General features: G+C 40.6%; 1 long non-coding RNA gene across 1 annotated transcript in view; it reads right to left on the reverse strand.

The window, feature by feature from the left end:
* Positions 1-538: 538 nt before the first annotated feature.
* LOC137075201 (uncharacterized) overlaps positions 539-24,780 on the reverse strand; it is a 38,859-nt gene continuing 14,617 nt past the window's right edge. The window contains exon 3 of the long non-coding RNA XR_010905006.1: positions 539-826. This is a non-coding gene — a long non-coding RNA (uncharacterized lncRNA). The remainder of the gene's footprint in view (positions 827-24,780) is intronic.

Consider the following 24,780-nt stretch of genomic DNA (forward strand, 5'->3'; position numbering starts at 1 on the left):
TAATGGACAGTGGTCAGAATGGTAGTAGCTGTCAGACTTGTTTAGAGAAATGTCTATCCCCTTCCTACTTCTTTTTATTCAAACCACTAAGTTTGTGTTCTGCTAAAAGCATAAACGTTAGACTGCATCTGCTACGGGGTGTTAGGAACTGTCTTGTTCATTGAGAATGTTCTCCAGGGATAGATAAACCAACACCAGTGAAACCAGAGAGATGTTAACTCATTGAGGCTTTATTCATCAAGGCACCGTCAAACAATGAAAAGTCTAATATGCACATTCAGAAAGTAAAAATATGAATTGAGATTTTTGTCAATTAATACCTTACAAATTCAAAAATGCATCATGTTGTTCCTGCATTTTGCTAACCATGCCATTTCACCTGATAAAAGAGTATATAAGCCCTAAAGAAGATCATGTATAAGAACTGGACAGAGAAAGAAAAGGAGAGAGATGTGTGAATGAGTGGTAGAGTCCGAGCGCCAGGGTGACGCAGGCGGCCGCAAGAGAGGGCTTATAAAATGTGAATCATCTTGCACCCTGTTTTTAGCCAAACCATGAAAATGTTGGAATGAAAGGGCACTTAATTTAGACTCCTCTTTTTTAACTTTTCTGTGGCTCGCAATTCATGCATGGCAGCAAGTAGACCGGATTTTGGGAGAGAAGGCAATGGGAACAGTTCGGCCAGGGGGCGGCACCTTACCCAGCACTCAACTCTGGAGCCTATTAGTGTGCCCACATAGCTGCCATCTTCAATTTACTGCCACAGAAGAGGTGAGGAGAGGAGAGAAGAGAAGTGGAGATGGCGGTGATGCTTGCTGACAAGTATCTGTTGAAACAGAAAACAGTGTTGCTGCATTTGCTTACATGACTGAACAAATGTTTCCAAAAGGGACAAATAAAGAGTGTGAACTGAACTGATCTTTACATGCTAGTGATTTTTTTAATGTAATGCATCATATGAACATTTCCCTGCGTGATTCACAAAGGCTTGTACTCCATTCAACATTATTTAACATTTGTGGGCTGCACCAAAGCAATTTAAATCTGTGCCTTAAGTGTTTGCAAACCAGTTTAACTAGGTATAACTAAAATCTGAACTAGATATCCCTGTTTGACAGTACTTCCAGACAGTTGCTTTGTATTACAAGTTTAAGTTGGGGCATTATCTCAAATCTTCAAATTGACGAGTCCTAAAAATGCTTTTGCATTTTAACAGAAGTGTTATATACTGTAGTTAGATTACGATATAAAAATGTGACAATATGTATCAGTAATGTGAATGATATGTTTTGCAATTAAGAGTTTGTTTGATCCAAGACTTAACTGTTTTATAAAGTGTAGTTCACCCAAATATGAAAATTCTATTCTATTATAATAGAAAATTGTATTATAGTAATTACTTTTATATTATATTATATTATATTATATTATCAACTTCTAGAAAAAATGATATTTTTGATGTCAAATTGTAATTGTTATGTTTTAAAATTGTATTAATTTCCATGACTGTTCTATTTCATGCATGAATTATGAAAAACTTTATCTAGATTTTTTTAAAGATTATTTTTATTACTTTAATATGATGCTAAAATTGAAATCGATTTTCATTTTTACAAAATGTATTTAAAAGGTTTGTAACTGTCCATGTATGTGGAAACCATGCAACTAAGGTGTAAAATGAGACATAAAGCCACAGATGACAATATGGAACATTGTGTTTTTTATTATGGAATGTTATGCTATATATATCAGCCCAGTTATTAAAAACAATAATATATAATAACAATAAAACACATTGTAGAAATTACAACGGTAGTTACATATATGCGGAAACCTCGAGCTGGGCTTTGCTGGCACATAATCCTCATCACTGCTGTCACTGTCCCTTTCACTGTCCTCTGGGATATTCCCTATTATTCTGGACTGAGAGCTTGACATGTGCTGTCCCTGTACCTGTGCAAAATGCAAATTTGTCTCAATATGTATGTGTAAGGTTGCATTTAATGCTGTAATATGCCATTTTGAATGGTTATTTGTGTTGATATATTTGTTTAATATCTCTTTTATTACAATACAAGACAAATCATAACATATTTGCAAAAATAGAACATATACTAGTAGGTTAAAGAAATCAGACTTTATGCAATCTGACTCCACTGTTTTATGATATCCACATACGTGGAATTTTTTTTTTTTTTTTTTTTGCATAAAAACTATGTTTTACTTTTTTATAAAAAATTTTTATAAATTTGTTTATAAAGTACTAACATATTCATCATACTTTACTGTACATACTTTTTTTTTTTTTTAGCTCACTTGACCTCCTTCACAGATATGCCTGGGGCATTTGGCACATGGCTATCGCTGTCAGCCATCTTGGATTAATGATGTCATCAAGCAAAGAATATTTGGAATACAAGACAGTAGCCACTGTTACAATACTGCTGTCAGTCCACTGACACTGCCCTCAAGTGATTTGGAGAAAATAAATGAGAAATGACCTTAAAATTGAGTTAAATTAACTGTCTGTCACGTTACACATAAAGGAAAAGTGGTGCGAGGACTCAAGTGCAGAAAAATGATAATTTATTTACAAAAACAAAACATAAACTCAAAACAACAACCCACGAGGGGGAAAACATAAACTAGAAAATACATAAATGGAAACTAAACACATACCACGTAGAAGTCACAGGGGAACGGGATACGTAGACAGTACATAACATAACAACGATCCGACCAAGACTGACAAACACAAGGAGCTTATAAAGGGAAGAAATCAAAAGGGAATCAGGGAACACAGGTGGGGCCAATAAACACTAATCAGATAACAAGGGGGAGGGAACTGACAATGACAGGAGCAAATGCTCGACAACACAAAACCCACATGTGCACACAAGACAGGACAGGCATGTGACATTACCCCCTCCTTAAGGAGCGGCTACCAGACGCTCCACTAGGGACGGGCAGGACAGACCAGGGAGGGACGGGAGGGACAGACCAGGGTGGGACGGGAGGGACAGACCAGGGTGGGACGGGAGGGACAGACCAGGGAGGGACGGACCAGGGAGGGACGGGAGGGACGGACCAGGGAGGGACGGACCAGGGAGGGACGGACCAGGGAGGGACGGACCAGGGAGGGACGGACCAGGGAGGGACGGGAGGGATGGACCAGGGTGGGACGGGAGGGACAGGGGAAACAGAGAAGGAAGGAACAAATAAGGGAGGGGTCAACAAGGGAGGAATGGGGAAAACAAAATTTTCCGGAGGCCATGGTGGCCCACAAAGTTCAGGCGCCCAGGGCGGCGCGGTCAGAGCAGGGTGCTGGGGTGGCGCGGGAAGAGCAGGGCGCCAGGGAGGAGCGAGCAGAGCTGGACGCCTGGGAGGCGCGGTGAGAGCTGGACGCCTGGACGGGCAGGACAGACCAGGGAGGGACGGGAGGGACAGACCAGGGTGGGACGGGAGGGACAGACCAGGGTGGGACGGGAGGGACAGACCAGGGAGGGACGGACCAGGGAGGGACGGACCAGGGAGGGACGGACCAGGGAGGGACGGACCAGGGAGGGACGGACCAGGGAGGGACGGACCAGGGAGGGACGGACCAGGGAGGGACCAGGGTGGGACGGGAGGGACAGGGGAAACAGAGAAGGAAGGAACAAATAAGGGAGGGGTCAACAAGGGAGGAATGGGGAAAACAATTTTCCGGAGGCCATGGTGGCCCACAAAGTTCAGGCGCCCAGGGCGGCGCGGTCAGAGCAGGGTGCTGGGGTGGCGCGGGAAGAGCAGGGCGCCAGGGAGGAGCGAGCAGAGCTGGACGCCTGGGAGGCGCGGTGAGAGCTGGACGCCTGGGAGGCGCGGTGAGAGCTGGACGCCTGGGAGGCGCGGTGAGAGCTGGACGCCTGGGAGGCGCGGTGAGAGCAGGACGCCTGCGAGGCATCTCCTGCCCAGCGGCGTCCACCGGCACAGGGACCACCGGAACACGATCCGCCGGCACAGGGACCACCGGAACACGATCCGCCGGCACAGGGACCACCGGAACACGATCCGCCGGCACAGGGACCACCGGAACACGATCCGCCGGCACAGGGACCACCGGAACACGATCCGCCGGCTCTGGGACCACCGGAACACGATCCGCCGGCTCTGGGACCACCGGAACACGATCCGCCGGCTCTGGGACCACCGGAACACGATCTGCCGGCACTGGGACCACCGGAATACGATCTGCCGGCATTGGGACCACCGGAACACGATCCGCCGGCACAGGGACCACCGGAACACGATCCACCGGCACAGGGACCACCGGAACACGATCCACCGGAACACGACCCACCGGCACTGGGACCACCGGAACTGTCTCTCTCCTTGGCCACTCGTTCCTGCTGGCGAGCAAGACCCTCCACCATCGCCTCAAAAGTTCCCCCATCATACATGCTCCTAAAAACCCAGTCCATGGGCCCATCGAGCGCATAAAAGAAAAGGTCCTTAAGAGGGCCCTCATTAAGCTTCAATCCCTCCGCCGCTTCAAGAAACTTGACCGCAAACCTCCTCAGATCGGTCCCATGTTGGCGGAGGGATGCTAAGGTCTGGAACCTCAGGATGCGCTCATAGTGGGGGCACGAGAACGTAGGAGCAGGTAGATGGGGCGAAACCCTTTTCCGCTGAGTCCTCGACATTGGTCGGATCGTTCTGTCACGTTACACATAAAGGAAAAGTGGTGCGAGGACTCAAGTGCAGAAAAATGATAATTTATTTACAAAAACAAAACATAAACTCAAAACAACAACCCACGAGGGGGAAAACATAAACTAGAAAATACATAAATGGAAACTAAACACATACCACGTAGAAGTCACAGGGGACCGGGATACGTAGACAGTACATAACATAACAACGATCCGACCAAGACTGACAAACACAAGGAGCTTATAAAGGGAAGAAATCAAAAGGGAATCAGGGAACACAGGTGGGGCCAATAAACACTAATCAGATAACAAGGGGGAGGGAACTGACAATGACAGGAGCAAATGCTCGACAACACAAAACCCACATGTGCACACAAGACAGGACAGGCATGTGACACTGTCCTCAAATGTGGACACCATGCATTAAAGGAGAAATAATTTATATTGATATAATATACAGGTTTTCCAAGACCATGGGACTCATTCAAAAATTGTTGAGAAATTATTAAGTTCTTCCAGGGAGACTGTAATGCCACATCATTCATTCGTGACTATTAGGTCTGGCCAATCACTGCTTGGAGTATATAAGTACTGAACTTTCTGTTTTACCGTCGCATTTAATGATACTGACGTTACCCTCCATCCTCCCCACCACCATCAGGTTCATCCCTGTCTATTCGTCGGGGGTAGGTTCCGCCCCAATCTTTATCTTCAGGCAGGATCAGCCGAATCTGCATCCCACAGGATTTTGCCCCACGCCAAAGAACTTTTCTATACAGCTAGACATGAATCATCGTAACTTGCTGTTGGTACTGCATGGAATAAAAACTTTGTAAACGTTCACCTCCCCTCTGTGTCTCTGGTAGAACAACTTTTTTAGATGTTTTACCAATGCCTGATTTTTCTAAAAAATAAAGAAAGGTACTTATATTTGTGCATGTCTGCTGCCTTTGACATTAGAGCTCAGGATATGTAATTAGCCAATTGGTATTGGCATGACGCAATTTTCCTGCGGCCCCAGAGTAAATCACTAAGCATTTATGGCTTGAGTGATTGGCTCAAAAAACATACTTTTTTGGGTATGAGAAAGTGTTTTGCCTAATCTGAAAATGTCTCTCCAGTCTTAGGTTTGATAGCTGACGTCCTCCAGTGCATCAGTTTTTGTCTAGTGGTAGTGCCCTGCATCTAGCCCTGCTGTGAGTGCTTCCTTTATTTCATTCACTTCTTGCTCTTTCCAAGGGTAGCTTGTTGACAAATTAAGACGTGTCATTTCAATTTAAGGCATGCTGTACAACTGCAGCAATCTTTCCTTGCGCACATAGTAACACACATACGCATACTCTCAATGTATAATAAGCACTGTAACAGTGTGGTTTGCATTTCCCCATGTGCAATCGTGGAGAAGCCACATGAAAAGGCCTTGGTATTAAAGGACAAGTCTTGGTTGGGAGGGATTCTGTCATGCAACAAGAGTGTGTTTTTCACTTTTTTCCCTCCGTTTTGGAGAAATTCATCCACCCCATTAGACAGGGTAACCGCACATGAGTCCTGCTTAAATGGCCTTCGCCACCAGATTGCGAAAGGGAAGAGTATGGTGCTTTAGACTGTCCGACACTTTCATTAAGGCTTAATTAGACATGACACATCTTTTTGATTATAGGAGAAACATCTGTTTACATGTGTGTATATGTGTTCACAGGCTTGTAATCAGCATTTTAAGCCAAATGAATGATAAATGTCATGTAAAGGAATAGTTTGCCCAAAAATGACAATTTCATCATGTCTTTTGAAAACTGTATGACACTATTGGTATTTATAGCATGATGTCCAAGTTACTCTTTTCCATATGATTAAAGTAAATATGACCACGGCTGTCAACACTCTTAAAAATAAAGTTTCGTTATTGACATCTATGATTCCATGAAGAACCTTTAACCTTTCCATTGCACTAAATGTTCTTTATAAAAACATTCTTTATGTTATTAAAATGTCCCTTACACTAAGAAAAAATTGTTATTTTATGAACTGATTGCTAAAAGGTTCTTCTTTAGGGAATCGTAAATGGTTCTTATCGCATCGCTGTTAAAACCCCCTTTTGGAACCTTTATTTTTAAGACTGATGGCAAGATGTTTGGTGAATAATGGTTTACATTGGTCTGTTCCTCACACAAATCTATTATATGTCTTCAGAATACATGGATTGTGATGCACAAGTTGTAAGGTATTTTATGAAGCTCTAATGGACCGTTTTTGTCCAAACGGATTTTAGTCCCCATCAACTTTCAAAGAATGTACATGATGGTGAGTAAATTCTATAATTTTTTAATTAAAAAGATGCTTTGGATTAAAACATAAGTTAAATGACACATTTTCCATCTTTTCCTATTGTCAACTGTTGATTATCCACTGATGGCTTTATTCAGCTATCAATCCATTCATCCATCCATCTGGCCAGGCATTTATTACCTGCTGTCTGTCTTTCTTCAGACAAGACAGAAGTGCACGAAGACAAGAAGAGGCCATTATTACAGAGAATCCCAGAATAGACATCTTTTTATTATAAGCCTGTCCAGTGCTAGCGGTGAAGAAAAATTACAGGGAGTTCCTCTAACACATAAAAAAGGTTGCTGCGCTGAAACCAGGAACCTCAATAAAGGTTGCATTAGAAAATCTTTAGTTTCCACTCTGCCTAAATTTTTGAGAAATCACTTCATTTCTGCCCACTTTTTCATGTGCTTTGTTTTATGTTGAGTTGCAGCAGACTGTTTTGTGGCTTCTCTCTCAAGCCTGTGGAAAGAAAATACGCTCACTTGTGGCTTATTGGGATGCCACTCCTGAGCCTAACATCTGCTTAGAGGAAGATGTTGAAAGGGAGAGGGGTACAGCATAAAAAACCTGCTAATCTTGTGCTCAAATTTTCAGATTCATGTCATGTGTTGAGTTGAAAGACAAAAACAGCCTTTCTGGCTTTGGTGAATACAGATCACTGGGCCTTTAGATCTTTAGATTACTTCATGATTCATTTGATGTTTTTGTGACAGACAAGTGCACATCAAAGATGAGTGGCTAGAAAATGTGTCCATAAACAGTGATTCACACCAGATTCTTGATTGCACATTTAGTCACATCCTTAAATGCACATCTGTCACAACGAATAATGGACAACAGATGGAGGAAGGCCTATGAAACAAAAAAACAAAAATATTATGATACCAAGATTTACCTGATCATCTTCCTAGTTAACATATGCAATAAAACATTCCAAGAAATTAAATTAGTTACACTTACATCATTACAGCTTCTAAAGGCAGCTGCAGTGACTTTACCAATTGGCGATCGGCTCTTTTATTCAGAAGGTGGGACTTGCACTTTCTGCCATCCATAGTAATATGAATACACCGTGTTTGTTTAACTAAAGTCTTTGGAGACGCACACTTATGACTGCATGTGCTTTGGCTGGTGAGACGACTTGCCTTAAAGGGACTTTGATAATTGCACATTTAGGACTGAGATTGGTCCTTATTAGGTGATCAGTAATTACAGAATGTGATTATCCTCATTAAGAAATAAGAACTATAACAAATTATAAAAAGTTACCAAAGGAAGTGTATATAAGATTGTGGCTAAAACTGGTACTGCTGGTACCGCTGGCCTGTTGCATGAAGCTAGCTGAACAAACGCTGAGTTTCAGAGTAGGCTTAGAGATTACAAATCCAGATAAATCCAACCTGGTTTAGATCAAGTTCAACCGTTTCTGAAAGCTCGATATAAACTTTATCTGTCAACTCAGGTTTAATTCAGTCAACTCTCAAGCGTGCGCCTGAAAGTGTGACACGTGCGGCAAACAGCCAATCACAGCATCCGTTTGATTCACTTCTCTTCTGAAGATTGAGAGATCGTTTTGAAAATTTTTATGAATTTAAATGTGTTTACAAGGCAAGAATAAACACTTTAGTTTGAGAAGGCAGCTGAAAGAATATCTGACTATATCAATGCATGATGTGAATCAAAGAAACACGCCTATAATTATAGGTTCACAAAGAGCTCAAATGAATACACATTGTTTAAAAGAATTATGAATGCATGTATTTATATTACTATTTGTCTACTTGTCAATTAATATAATATTTATATGAACATATATGAATTCAAAGTGATTATAATTCATATAATAAAAATATAATAAATAATTAACACGAAAAGTTTTTTTCTAAAGTTTATTCATTATAAACTGCTTTCATTTGGAACAAGAGATACAGGGGGTGTGGCTTTATTGCATCTTTACTTGCAGCTGATTGGTCCAGTTTGGGTTTGATCACTAACCCAGAATAAAACCGGCTCCAGAGCAGGTTAGCCGTGTAGTGTAAATTACCATGGTTATTAACACTGATTAAAAAAAAAACAATCCACCTTCTTGAGCCCAAAAAACCAGAGTTTGCTCAAACTAATCTCGAACTTACCTGGGTAACAACTGAAACCAGCTTTGTGCAACAGGCCACAGGTGTATCCCCTCTCCCCCTCTTCCCTGACTCGAGGTTGCCAGATAGGCTGCAGGATCCAGCAGGATCGTTTGTAGCTGCAGCTGTGGTAACTAGAGCAGAGCTGGCAACCCGGATGGCCAAACACTACTGACTTTGTGAATGCAAAGGAATGCAGGAAGTGCTGCACAGGGTGTAAGATCTCGGTGCTCTTTGGTTGTGTAGGATAATTAAGTTTAAATGCAAAAGTAGTCCAAGGCACTCGATGGGTATATTGAGATAGTTAAAAAGCCTTTATTTTTTCATGGCTTAAACATTTAAAAAATTGGTGACAGAGACACCTACGCGTTGCGGCTTTACATGCCTTCGTCAGGGTGTGTGCATGGTCACACACCCTGACGAAGGCATGTAAAGCCGCAACGCGTAGGTGTCTCTGTCACCAATTTTTTAAATGTTTAAGCCATGAAAAAATAAAGGCTTTTTAACTATCTCAATATACCCATCGAGTGCCTTGGACTACTTTTGCATTTAAACTACTGACTTTGTGATTAGTAGATGGGGTCGGGTGAAGCTTTAGGCCAAAACACAACATGTCAACATCAACATCAGTTGAGGGCTGCAACAACAAATTTTAAACGACAATATCCTGGCCGGACTACTGTTGTCAGTGATAAAAGTATTTGAAATTAAGATGGTTTCTTAATGTCTAGTGACATATCAGGGCCATTTTATGATTAATTGAAATACATTTCTTACATTCAGTTCCTTTATTTGTCACAGGTTGTACTATAAAATAAGCGCACAAAGACTTTAATATAATAATCCACAAACGGAATAACAGGGAAACACATTCACAACACTAAAGATTGATACATACTCTGCAAGAACATTTGAAATCATTTTGTGGGCGCGAGAAGTTTTTTCTCTGTTCTTGCGGAGTATGTAATGTCCTTAAGACATGACAAGACAAAAAAACTGAACAAAACAGGGTGTATATATACACCGGCTAAAATGAAATCAGTAATCAAGAGAACACTTTATAAAATTAGGCCACACAGGCAAAAAGATAAAACACAAAAACAAACCAAAACAGAGCCACAGCGACGACCGTCCGAGGAGAAGAGGTGGAAGTGTATCCGGAGGGCGGGCGGAGCCAGACAAAGCACAGCGGATGGCTCATAAATCCATGGCACAGGTGAGGCCACTTCTGACCTAGATGGAGCCGGAGGATCGAAGGAGACCCGATGAATCCGTAAGGCCGATGGTCCCAGGTGGAGCCTAGGAAGGGAGAAGCTAAGATGAAGTAGTCTGGACTACAAGCCGAGATGAAGTGATGGGATCAGCAGCAAGAGGCAAGCCAGGGGACTTCATCGTCTAGGATGCGGGAAGTCCTGAGGTGGAGAGGAGGAGCCAAGGGACTGACAGGAGACAGCGGAGACTGGGCAGAGGAACTGGCTGAACTGTGAGGAGGAAGTGGGAGAGGGAGGCTAGGAGGAATCATTGGAGACACAAGAGACTTGGAGCTGGGCGGGACCAGCGGGGACAAGAGAGACAGGGTAACATCCTCTTCAAACAAATTATAAAATCGTTTAGAGTTCAGCAGTAACTCACCCTAAGTGGCAGGCGTGTGGGTGGGGCTCCTTTCTCCTCAAACTCCACGAGGACTCCCACGATGACGGACAATGTTGCCAGCTCACACACCTGGCCAGACATCTTGCAAGGCTTAGGCTCTGAGGTGAAAGCTTGCCCCATCCTATTCTCCAGCATGGGCTCATGCATCGTAGCAGGCTCACTGTCTGCGGCTGGCTCATGCAAACGCTCCATGCTGCAGAGTCCAGCGGCAGGCTGGACTCTGGGTGTGGAAAGGGGCTGGTGATGTCCTCCTTAGCTTGGCAGATGGTAAGTGTTGATGGGTTGCATACCAGCACCCACTCCACAAACATGTCAAAATTATCCCGGGAACCGTCTAATGGGAGATTTTTATGGCTCACTTAGGCTAGAGTAGTAGAAAATGCAGAGAAAGCTGTTTGCGTTGTGAATCAGGCATGGTCCTCCAGTGGACTCTCTTTCTGCTCCATGTAGAGTAACTAAACTGCAGGCAAGTCCATGGTGAAGGCGGGAGAATAAACGGTGCAATATAATAATTCACACAATATAGAAACAGATTTACAACAGAAACACAGCTACAACACTAAGACGCAACCAAACAAAGAACTGAACAAAACAGAGAGACACAGTCTAAATTAGTTAATTAAAAGAACGACTGCTAAACAGAATCAATAATCAAGGAAACACACTAGAAAACTCAAAATTTCTTTAAACTTTCTTTATGTGTCAATACATAATTAAAATGTAAGTACTCTTAAAAAGAAAGTATAAAAATCGAGTGACTCTAGACTTTTTAATCTGCAATAAACACCGCTCATTATTTTCGTCCGGGAAGAAAAAAGTGATTGGCATGGGCTACTGTCACTCTCTCTATCGCTACCATGGCTGCCACCGCTTTCGCTACAGGATCTGCGTGCACCCGTTATGTAAATTATTGGCAGAGAAAGAGTATTCAAAATTCCCAGTGCCAGGTTTTGCAGTCAGCGAAGGCAAACAATGCAAAAAAAAAGGAAGATAGTAAAAGAAAAGGCAATGCGCAAAAAGTCTTTGGATAAACAAAGAATGATAAGCTTTCCAATGATGGCGAGAGCTGAGGGACCTCAAGGGGCTGAAAAGCGACTCCTTGATGGCTGTATTTCTGCTGGACAGGTAATCTTTCATTTTGATTATACATTTTTTTTGTTTATGTTTTCATGAACCATGTATCACTAGCACACATAGCTGCCTAATATAGCTAACATAACATTACTTAGTATAAAGTTACAATGTCATACACTTAGCGAACCATTAGTAGCAATGATAAATACTCAATATGCTTAGCTCAAGTTAATTGCTGTCGTGTTGAATTTCGCAAAATTTAACTTAAGATAACAAAATGCATGTGTAAAAGCTAGTGCACCGCATCCAGGAACTTTTTTTAGAACTAAGTTAGCTTTAGCTACCAACATTACCCTCTGTCTGAACTCTTACCATGTTCACTGGGAACTTTACCTGCACATTTATTTCCGCCTTTGGTTTGTTTTTGTATTCTCTACCTATGTTCACTGATGTTTTAACAATGCTACCCGTTTTTAGCTTTGCCTCATAAATATAACTAGCTTGTTACCAAATCAAACAAAAATATATTTTAAACTTTACCAGTATCGGTATTCTAGCTTGATTGCAAGTATTAAAAGACTTATTTGTTTATATTCATACTGATGAAGTTAGATTTTTTATAACATATTATTTTGACGTGATGTCACTACATACACACCGCTTGTCTTCCAATAATGCGTCTTCCAGCTGAGCGGTCGGCATAGCAAGTTCATGTGTTTTGGGGGGCGTGGCTTTGGAAAGATCCCAGAAGGGAGAAGGTGGAGGGAATGGAAATAAGGAGCTGTCTTTTAAACATTCGTGAGGTCTACAGACACTCAATTTTTATACTTTCTTTTTCAGAGTACTTAAATGTTAATATGTATTGATATTTAAAGAAAGTGTAAACAAATTTGGAAAAAAGTTGTTTTCCAAACATTAGTAATTAAAGGTTTTAATTATTTTAATTAAATTAATCACCTTTAATTACTAATCGCAACATTAATGTGTGTGAGACATGAGCAATTGTTTCTGAACATAGTCATAAAATGCATCACTAATTACTCAATTGTATAGTCATGCTTCAAGCACTACTAGCAATCTGGAACATCATTTTTCCCTGTATAAATAATAATAGTATTTGTATGGAAGCATAGTTACCTAATGACAGACCATTATTCTAAAGTGTTACCATTTGCGCCACTGTCAGACAGTGTCATGGCACACCACACATACTTTATTCATTATTCCACCCTGTTTGTGGCCATAAACCATTACAAAACACTGTACAACTAGGTTCTGATCAACTGCAAAGTAGAAACTTCCCACTAATATTGGCATGTGGGTAAAGCGAGCAGTCTGGCGGTGACGCTGGGCATTGTGGGCCACTCCCTACATGCTGCTAATTGGTGTAATCACTGCAGTAATGAAGTATGGCGGTTTCTCCAAGTGTGATTACAGGTCATCAGCTCACAGAGGAAATGAGGGGTTGGGGAGCTGAGGAATTCTCTGTTCTATGGGTGTTGGTGCTCGTTTACGGGATGTACGCATGAGGCGTGTGCTGTTGTTTTGACGTTGTCGTCTGACGGCTGGCTGGTGTCAGGCATTTGCCAGGGAAGTAAACAGCTTACCCCTGTATGGGCACAGGCAGCCTTTGATATTCACAAACTTCCTTATTGACCCTTATCAGGATTTGGAAATTCTTCACTTCTGACAGGACAATGTGGCGAGAGTGTTTGCTTGTGCAGTCCGACAGTTTTCTACAACACAGCATGTGATGTGACATACGCAGTTGAACAAAGTGTGTGTGAACTATTTCCCACAAAGATAACATTTATGATCTGACATCAGCTCCATGAGATTTGAAAGCTTTGAAAAATAAGGTGGCAATAAACTGAACACAACTGACAACTAATACACAACTGTATTAAAAAAGTTCTGACTTCATAAAAGAAACATGAATGTCGGAATTGTACAATGTTTGTTCATTGTACTAAGCTGTAGAGTATATTGAACCAATATTCACAATATTCAGCTTCAGACCACTTCTATATAGATATAGTTCAGCAAAATGAAAATTGTCATCATTACAATGACTTTCTTTTTTATGCGGAACATAAAATACACACTTATAAGAAATGTATATAGTTTATATACAAAAACTTTAAGGATTCAGTCAGGCGCTCAACCTTTTAGGGGGTTCCCATCATGGGATTTCATTTTTTTATTTCTCCTTTTTCGATTGATTTTATTTCTCTTTATATAGAATATATTTTGGATGAGTCAAGAACTCTATATAGAACCTTGAACTTTTTTTTGTGAGATATTTTGAACAATGTTGGTAACTAAACGTTTTGTTACCATTGATGTCCATTGTATGGACAAAAAAACTCAAAATATGACATTTCTCAAAATATGTTCCTTTATGTTCTACAGAATAAAGAATGTCATAATGGTTTGGTTTGGAATGAAATAAGTAAGTTATTTTCATGAGAATTTTCAATGTTGGGTGAACAATCCTTTAAACCTTTACTTATTTTGCCCCAGTCTTCGATATTTGGTTACATGTGTCTCCATATGGTTTCCTCACAGCGTACAAATCACTCTAAATGCTATTTCTACCAGTTTAGAAGCAATGGTCGTTCTTTCCATGAAATCAGTTTTTCTTTTTTCTTTTTTTTTTACTTTCCTGTAATATGGTGTCTTCAGCATAGTTTATTTTCCCTGCCTCTCCCAGGGAATCCTGAATCACGTTTGGTGTAATAATGATAAACTTGGTCTCATTCTACAGACCTGAACACAAACAGACATTTAGGACAGCTCACTGTCAATGTTTTTACATGTATATGATGAATAAAAAAGGACATTCATCATCAAAGTCAAGAGAAAGATATTTCTGGAGAATAACTTTCCCTCATGTGAAATGATGGAAAAGGGGTCCTGTTTTTCTAGGTTGTTTAACGTGGTTAACCTGTCCCCTGGAGAAACTGATCGTCCTACCTTCCTCGCTAACCACTTTTCAGCCTATCCTGAGAAAACAGACTACATAGTAAAGAAATATGAGCACAAAGTGATTTATAATCACTCAAGTTGTTACGTGGAAAGGTCATTGCCTGATCATCTCGAACATGCCTTACAAAGGACCTCCACAGATTAAAAATGTCCTCTTTGCTTATCTCTGTAAGGTTTGTAATACCTGAAAACTCTGAACACACATCACACAAATATGTATCTCTGTATGTTTATAAGTTAGAAATAGATTCTCACTGAAATTTGTTTTCTGTGATCTCCTAGTGACACTTTTCCAAAAGTCAATATTGACTCAAAAGGTAATTATAACCCTCTAGACACTGCTGACCCAACAGCCTTACTGTCAACAGCTAGTGTTAGGTGTTTTCATTTAGATTACATGATCAAAAGACTGTTAATTCTGCCATAAACATTTACCTCTACTTATAGCAAAAAGGTTGACTATTTTTTAAAGCGATACTTTGTTAGGTCCCTCTCTCTCGGAGTGTTTATAAGCACAGCTCTATTGATTCATTTAAATGCAATGAACTGACTTGTCCCAGTCTTCCCTCTGCGTGTCTGGCTGTCGCAGACTTGTATTGAAACCGTGTAGTTCTCTGCCTTGTCAATCAATGGGTAAAAAGCAGTTAAATCTCTCTGTTAGCCATACATGTAATTATAGCTTGCCAAAATGTTACTAAATATGCCCTCGCTGGCTTTCTGGTTTTGTTTTTTCCTCCCCTTTCGCCTTTTGAAGGAGTTCTAATTGGTGGAGACAGTGTGTCAGGATTAGAGGCTGGGAGTTTTAAACCCCAACACCCCCCGAAACCACACACACCCCCTCCTGTTCCCTGCTCGGAGCTGCACTACGGGCTCTGTGAGGGACATACAGGGCTGTGTGCTAGCTGTGGCCGGCCTCTCAGCACCTCTCCTCTGATGCTGCTCTGCACCTCCAAACCTACTTCTCCACAAAGGCCACAGTCAATATATTGCTACATATGATGCAACAGGCATTTAAGGGGATTGTCGTTTATTTTTAGGTTTGACAGTCGTTGATTTACTCAGGACCTGGGACAAGCAAATACCTTGATCAAGCAGTGATGATTACCATAACCAAAGCTTAAAATGCACACAATGATGGACTGGGACAGGCCAACGCAATCTCTTGGCAATTCATAACTATTTTGGTGGAAATAGTTTAAATTTGTGCACTCTCATTCATATGTTTTTGTGCAATCTACTTACACCTCAGCTATGTTTATTGGTAAGGTTAGGGATGGACCTTCACCCCTTTTTTCTAAAAATCATACATATATGAATTGATACAAAATCAGCACATCATAAAATCGTTACATTTTCATGTGAGATCCGGATTGGGCTGGCAGGCACTATAGGTTCTGGGACAGGTGTATGAGAGCAATCAATCAGCCTCTTTCATCACCTTCTGCTTCTGGACTTGTCGCCTCATTTGGGGTGTGAGGAAGTTATTCTGCCTTTCCGCACATAGAGCTGCTGCTGTCCATCCAACTTTGCGAGAGCCAAGTCAGAAAATCACAGAATCCTTGAGGTGTCTATAGTGACTTACTTTAAATGACAAAGCCTGCTTATTGATTAGGCTAAAATGAGAAGAAATGTTTAGGCCTATGTGTTTACTGGTGTGCTATGATCACAGAAAATGATCATGGCCCATACCACAGCGAGTATATACAAATTAATTATGCATATACACACAGTGATGTCTTTGGGGGCGGAAAAGCACTAATGTAAAGTATGTGATTTGACATCTGTTAGCTCTCTGGGCACTCAGTTCCACATCCATGTTTGTCACCGCAGTCATTGAAAAATGTTTTGTGAATGTTAATTGCACTTCAAGAAAACTCAGTCCTAGAATCTCTACTATAAATTATCCTGAGCTGTGACATCAAAGGTAGCATAAAAATATATGTCCCTTTCACAGTTTCAAGGGAAAAATCTAAATTTTCAACCGACTTTAGACCTTATTCCCGTAACAGGTATGAATGTGAGGGATAGACTTATCATGTTTTCAATGGCACCTGCTGTAAAAAGCTGATCATATAAGATCACTTATGTTACATATATGTTTGCAGTGTTTCATCTGCAGAACAATCCAACATTTTTAAATAACAGTACAACGCACTGAAGAGATGTATGTACATCCCTCAGCCTCGCTTTTATTCCCGTTAAAAATCTAAGATGGCGCTTCAGTCAGTGAATAAGGTCAATTGCTACAAATCGGTAATTTATGTAAATGAACAATGCATAGTCTTTCTCTGTGATACCTGTATCCACCCATTTGTCGGCAAAAGTCTGCCGTAGGATGCAAAATGATGTGTTTTTTTTTTGTAATTTAGTGAACTTTTGACAGCTCCAGGGCTTGTTAAAACTACAGTTCAGTCACGACAACTCTGGATAGTTTGTAAAACATTTTATTAATGTAAATGGAATGTACATAGTTTTGGTCTTGGCAGATATGCTATGCTGCTGCTGCTTCTGTTAAATGCTCAGAACATAAAATGAATGGAAACACGCTGCAGCTGCTAGAGAGAGAGAGACACCCCGATAGCAGATGTGATGCTGGGGTGGTGGAGGACTAGTATAAGTATTTGCATAAAATACAAAATTAGTGTATTTGATTGGATTGGATTTGGATTTGATTGGAACTAACAAATAGGGATTGACAGCATGATATAATAATAATTTAATTAGTTACATTTATAGAGCTTTTCTAGGCTCTCACAGCAATTTGCAGTGCAATTTGCAAAGCGACCACCAATGTGCAGCATCCACCCGGATGATGTGTCTGCAGCCATACTGCCCCAGGACGCCCACCACACACCATCTGATTGGTGGAGTGGAGACAGAGGGATGATGCTAATCAGTATATATATATATATATAGGAGGCGTTTGACAAGGGTTAAACTGTGATGGCTTTAAGACTGCAGAGCATCTCCAAAACTGCAGCTCTTGTAGGGTGTTCCCAGTCTGCAGTGGTCAGTATGTCTAAGGAAGGAACAGTGGTGAACCGGCGACAGGGTCATGGGCGGCCAAGGCTCATTGATGCACATGGGGAGTGACAGAAAGGTGTAAGTGCATCACAGTTTGTAGTGTATTGGGTTGCATAGCCATAGACCAGGGAGGGGGCTCATGCTGACCCCTGTCCACCACCGTAAACACCAACAGTGGACATGAGCATCAGAACTGGACCACAGAGCAATGAAAGAAGGTGGCCTGGTCTGATGAATCACATTTTCTTTTATATTATGTGGATGGCCGGGTGATTGTGCGTCGCTTACCTATGGAACACAAGGATGCACTACGGGAAAAAGGCAAGCCGGCAGCGGCAGTGTGATGCTTCGGACTATCATCCATGTGGATGTTACTTTGACACTTACCACCTACCTAAGCATTGTTGCAGACCATATACACCCTTTCATGGAAACGGTATTTCCTGGTGGCTGTGGCCTCTTTCAGCGGGATAATGCGCTCTGCCACAAAGCAAAATGGTTCAGGAATGGCTTAAGGAGCATATCAACGAGTGTGAGGTGTTGACTTGGCCTCCAAATTCCCCAGATCTCAATCCAATCAAGCATCTGTGGGATGTGCTGAACAAACAAGTCCGATCCATGAAGGCCCCACCTCGCAACTTACAGGACTTAACGGATCTGCTGCTAACATATTTGGAGCCAGATACCACAGCACACCTTCAGTCTAGTGGACTCCATACCTTGACGGGTCAGGGCTGTTTTGGCAGCAAAAGGGGGACCAACACATTATTAGGTCATAATGTTTTGCCTTATCTGTGTATGTTTTAATTGTTGCTTGCAAAAATATTCTCCTTATATACAGATAATTTTGAATGGTCATCAATGGATTGAGATACATTTTTGTGTGCTTGACCCCTTACAAAAAAAGTGCATGCTTAAAAGTTATCGAGTTTGCCAGCTTTTCAGACTCATTGCATGAATTATTATAACTTTGAACAGACAATCACACCAGTCCCGTGCAAATTCCTTTAATGTTTAGGATCATACTTTCAGTGTAACAGTTTCAATTTCATGGTTCTAGGCTATATGCCCCATAGATGTCCACCATAAGAAATCCATTGTATTTTTCCTTTGTTTTCATCTGAGGGATGGATTCTTTTTTTAGCCACAGATGTAGTCAACATAGCCAAAATTGTATTGCAGTCATACTATTCCTGTAAAATCACATCTATGGGATGTTAAATTATCAAAGCATCAGAAAAAGAAAATAACTGACTCGGCAGACTTGTGAAGTGGCGCTTCAGGGGCGAACTCTGTGGCCTTTTTGACAAATGGCACTACAGAATATTCTCCATTAGCAAGCATATTCAATCACTGACTGTTTTTTTTTTTAGGTCCATTTTAAATTCAATTCAATGAAACAATATGAACAATCAGCAAAATCTCTGGGAGCCAGCTAAAGTAATTATGTGCTCAACACAATAAACACATGAACAATGAATGAGTATGTTTGGAGTCTCGGAGTGTAAATATCACTCCCCTCGAGCCTGTTGCTCTGCTGGACAGACCCCCTGATGGGCTACTGGAGCCGTCTGTACTTTTGAGGTGCACTTGGTATTTCTCATTTTAATATCAATCATTATAGTTTTATATCGAGCGCTGTCTGAAGCTTTTAAATACTGTCTGTTATGCTGTTTGTGACGATTATCCACACAACATGTCATTACAGCAATCAGACAATCAGCTCTTCTTCAATCAAAGTGCATATTCATAATGCTTAACACACATAGAGACTAGTCCATAATTTAATACAATTATGCAGTGATCAACCTGTCTTGGTACTGGCTAGAAATAATTGATTCCAGGTTCACAAACACTGTGCCTCTCCATGACAAATGACCCTCACTGCATGTACACTAGACTGTCTGTCACATACACTAAAATACATTTAAAATGATATCTATGCTATGCTGACTACATTGCCTCATAACTATTTCTTGACTCATTTCTGAGGAAAATGAGGGTAAAACAGTTTTGCATTGTGTTTGTGTTTTTTTCCCTCCTCTTTTGCTTTTTTCAGTAGTGTTGCAATTCAGAGTTCAGTGGACCAGAGGCTGTGCTGCTATCAGAAAGGAAGGGCTACGAGAGGCCAGTCCAGCCACAGAGCTGATTATACTGCTTACTTGCTCGTGCTCTCTCTCTCACTCATTCTTTCTCTCTGCCCTCTTCCCTTTATTCTACAGGTTAAACATTTACAGACAACCTGTCAATAAATGTTTAAACTCTTTGATAATGTGAACTTCTAGAGGTAATGCAAACTTGTCCATTGAGAGAACTACTGCACGGACACTGAGGGGTGGTTTACAAGACACCGTTTTCAACAAAAAAAATGCTTTTTTGCGGTTTTGCCGTTTGTTTACACGACAACGCCATTTTGGGGGACTACAAAAAAAAACTTTTGAAAAAAGTTCAAGTTTTTGAAAATGATATTGGTATCTTCTCCATGTAAAGTACAAAAATGTGAATCTGTGAAAACAGTCAAGGCATTCACAAAATACGCGTTTAGTGTATGCGCGTTTGGCGCGAGTGCTCTGTAAGAGAATATGTGTGCAGGTGCGTAGTCTTTCTTTACAAAGTGACATCGCCGACTACTGGCCTGGCATGCATAATACAGTGTTTTCGTGGATCCATGTGAATGGAGATGGTTTTGATAACATTGTCATCTATACAAAGAAAAAACGTTTAAATTTTTAGTACATTGTTGATGTAAGCGTACCCTGAAACTGCATAGGTCGAGATTCAACAGAAGGCTCTCATCCAATTATGAGTGAAGTGCAAAAATGTACAGTACCTGAATTTTTTTATCGGCTATGAAATGGTATTTTCTGCAATAAAAAATAAATAATGCATTTTGAATCTAAACTCGCGGAGGTGCTTTATAAGCATTAAAAGGAGTGACAACAGTTAAAGGTGCACTATGTAGTATTTTTTGCAGTAAAATATCCAAAAACCACCAGGCCAGTGTTATGTTTTGTTCAGTTGAGTTCTTACAATATCCCAAATGTTTCCAACTATTTGTAAATTGTAAGAAAATTTCTATTTTAACCGAGGAGCTGGGACGTGTGAGGGAGTCGCCTGTCAGTGTCATATCTGCGTTACCCTAGGTTTCCAGTTTTATTTGGCAGAAAAGCTTTATTCTTTCTTAGCAGTGTGAGCAAACGCACAGAGTAACGTCATAACATAATTTTAAACACACTTAAATGTATCTGATATGATTAACAGAGCAGCGTTACCTCATACTCAGGACCGGAAAAGCGGAAATGGCACCCGCGAATGTGTCCCTTCATAATAAAAGTCCCGTGGCTTGCGAATCGTGGGTTTGCGTAACAATTGCTCCAGCGGCCTTGCTCAGCTCCCTCAACATTCGGTCCTGCTCTGCTTCATACTAGTAACGTTAATAATCGCATCCATCAACATGAATTCTGCCTGAGTCCTATCCCGATTCTTTTCCACCGGCTGTGAGGTGAAAACCACATGTCCCAAGATGCTGAGCTCAGCTGTTTTGTTTATGTTTTATTATGTGTGTGCAGCAGTCGTCCGTGAGGGGCTGCCGCTTTTACTTTCATTTTGTGTTTATTTGTGTTTAACTATTCGCTGGTTCCCATATCCTTCTTGCATAAGCCCAGCTGGTGGGGGACCAGATGGCAGTGTGTTTTATTTTAAATTATATTATTTAAATTTTTTCTTATCCTCTCTAGTCTCTGTCGCTCCACATGCTTTCGTCTCTTTTTCTCTTGCCTCATCTGTCCTTACCCCAGGTGCCTGATAATGAACGTCACCTCTACGCCACGCCGGTCTCGTATCTCTCACGGAGGTGCTATGGAAGTATAAAAGGAGGAGTGGCAACAGTAAAGGACAAGAGAGGACCAGGCCTGTATTTATGTTTGTTTTTTGTTTTTTTATGTGTGTGCGGCAGTCGTCCTCGGTTTACTATCGTTTTGTGCTTATTTGTAATTAAAGTGCTTAAGCGTTCGCCAGATCCCTCCTCCTACTTCCATAACAACATACCTTGTTGCATTAACATTCGTATTAAGCTATGAATGTTCTCTGAATGTTCAAAATGTCTTTTACGTTAAGTGAACTGCAGCCAGCAGCTTATTTGTCATGCTCGTATTTACGAGTTAAAGTCGTGTATTCCATATTTGTAAATATATCGGGTGCAAGATGGTGTACCTTCTCTTATTTAACAACACAAAAATACAGCAAGGTTTTTAAACTTTACTTCTTAAAAATGAAGAATAAAGAATGTGCATCAGGTGTGTTTTGCTTTTTTATGTTTTTAATTAATTTATGAAGCCACTGTAATCTTTATTGTTACATATTATATTGTCATAATCCAATGCTATTATATTTTGTGTTGGCTTTTAGCTTATTTTGTTGTAAATAAAAAAGCCTGACGATAGCCATGTTTTAATCCAAAGTTGCGACTTATTTAATTTATGTGCAGAATTAGAATATCACATTTGTGAATAAAGCAGCGTTTACATCTCTTGTGTTCAAGAGAACAAAACCGCCACTTCCTGGTATATTAGTACAAAATATCTGTAATAAAAAGGGAAGTTACTACAATTGAGGAAGCCACTGTGGCTCTTTTTTTTCCTACATCACAGACGAAAAGCAATAAACAGCCATTTTATCTTCCATTTGTTTGGGAATACAATCATGTGAGATACTTCTGAGATGCCATTATACCAAATCATTCTGACTTTGGCTCAAACCAACATTTGAGATGCTGTACAATGAAATTGGTCCACTGGTTAGTCCAGTTATCCAGTCACATCCACTGCTGAGGAAGAGTCACGTAAGAATTTTGTTGTGAAACCCGAAATCCGTCTACAGGCTTTCATAGACAACCAGTCAGGGAAAGTCTCATTTTTTTAAACGCATTACTAGCTGTTCGTACATTGTCAATAAAAAAAGCGATTAATACATGACAATTCTTACATAGTATAGCCCCTTTAAGGGAACATACCATGTTCTAATTTTGCAAAGATTATGAGAATGTTACTTTTGAATGTTCTCTGAACATTCCGAAAAAAGCATGTACAAAATGCTGGATGAACTTTCAACTAAAAAAATGTTAGATAATTTTTTTTATATAAATAATGTTTTGTTGCTAACGTTTTGAGAACATTGTTAAAAACCAGATAACTTTGAATGAATGTTCTATTAACGTTACTGGAAGAATGTTTCTATATTTGAAAGAACTTTGCCAGAACTGTAACCAAAGTTCTGAGAACATTAGCCGGGTAATTCAGTGTGTTACTTGCCATTTCATTCAAATTTCATTGCCATTCCAGTCATTAGTTTTGTTATTTTTAAATGGTGTGAGAAACTCATTAGATTGTTACAGATGGGTTCATGTGCCTTGTGCCAGCAGCACACCAGCAGCCACAGCTGGCTTGGATTGAGGCTGTTTCTTTCCTACACAGCTGTGCACTGAACTGACCAGGGCGCCCATCGCATTTGCCCTTTAAAAACCACACTGGACCAAATCTCTCCCTCTCTCGCTCTCTCTCTCTCTCTCTGTCTTGCATACCCACTTGACAAACATACAGTTTCTCTGCCAGTCTAGTGCGGCCTTGCAAGTCCTCTCTAAAAATACTATTAGCAACAAAATACAAGGATTATATAAAAGCATGAGTATAAATGTATAAATATAAAGTGCATAATGAATGTATTGATATTTGCCGTTTCAGAGTTGCAGTTTCCTCAGGGAGTGGCGAACCAGAGCAGCCGGGACACTCTTTAAAGTGGTGCGCTGGGATGTGGGAATGTGCACTTTTGGGCCGGAGTGCTGAGCGATGCAAGTGATTCTGGCTCTCGCTCATATAACATCACTGATCAGTCCCACTCAGGCTATACCTTTAATTTCCAGAACTTTCCATATGCATTCATAGACTGTAATATTACTGTGTTAGAGGAATAGTTCATCCACAAACTTAATTTAAGTTTCAGGTTATTTTTGTTAATCTCTTCTCTCAGGCTTTTCCCCTCTCCCTCAATCTCTCGTTCAATCTTCTCTTCATGTTATTTTATAAAGCCTTTGAATTTTTTTTTTTGGTCTCATTTTCTTCCTCTTCTTTACCCCTCTCTAACATATAATTTGTCCAGGAAGGGTGTTTCGGTTGAGATAAAATATATGTTGACTGAAGCGCAGGAGACAATACTATTAGTCATTATTATAACTTCTGATTAAATTGCAATTCCGGTAAATTCTGTTGTTCTTACAGAAGTATTAAAACTAGCGTGATTGAACCCCCGCTGTTGACATTTAAAATCTGCGAAGATCACAGAGCGATGTTTTGGTTTCAGTGCATCTGTACACTGGTCACTGATTGCGTTTGCCTGTTTTAAATCGCTACTGATGACAAATTGTGGCTGAGGTGGGACTGTTAGCACACGCTAGCACAAGAGTACCAATGAGTTCCAACGGCTGCATGGGAGTTGCCATTATTACTTCCTTGAGATTTTAATCTTTTTGTGAACATGAAGTTTGTTCAATGAGTCCCCTCCACTTTCCTTCCTATTGTGAATTCGACTTTCAATTGTGAGTCTGCAGAGAACACCTCCACCCATATCTATATGCGGAAATAAAAGTTTGATCATTTATAGATATCCAAAAATATAAGTGGATTTTCAACTCATTTTAGTCTGATAGAACAATTAATATTACCTCTTGGCTAGTTCATTAGAACAGCTGTTCTTTACAATCTATTTCTTTTAATTATAGCATGTCTTCTTTACTATTTGCATAATTATTTGTTGTCTTTTTTGTATCTATTTAAAGGGACAGTTCACCCCAAAATTTAAATAGCCTATTAGTAGTATGGTGGCCCAGTTGTGCAGCCGTACTAAAT

Source organism: Pseudorasbora parva, chromosome 5, assembly GCF_024679245.1.
Source record: "Pseudorasbora parva isolate DD20220531a chromosome 5, ASM2467924v1, whole genome shotgun sequence".
Taxonomy (NCBI): Eukaryota; Metazoa; Chordata; class Actinopteri; order Cypriniformes; family Gobionidae; genus Pseudorasbora; species Pseudorasbora parva.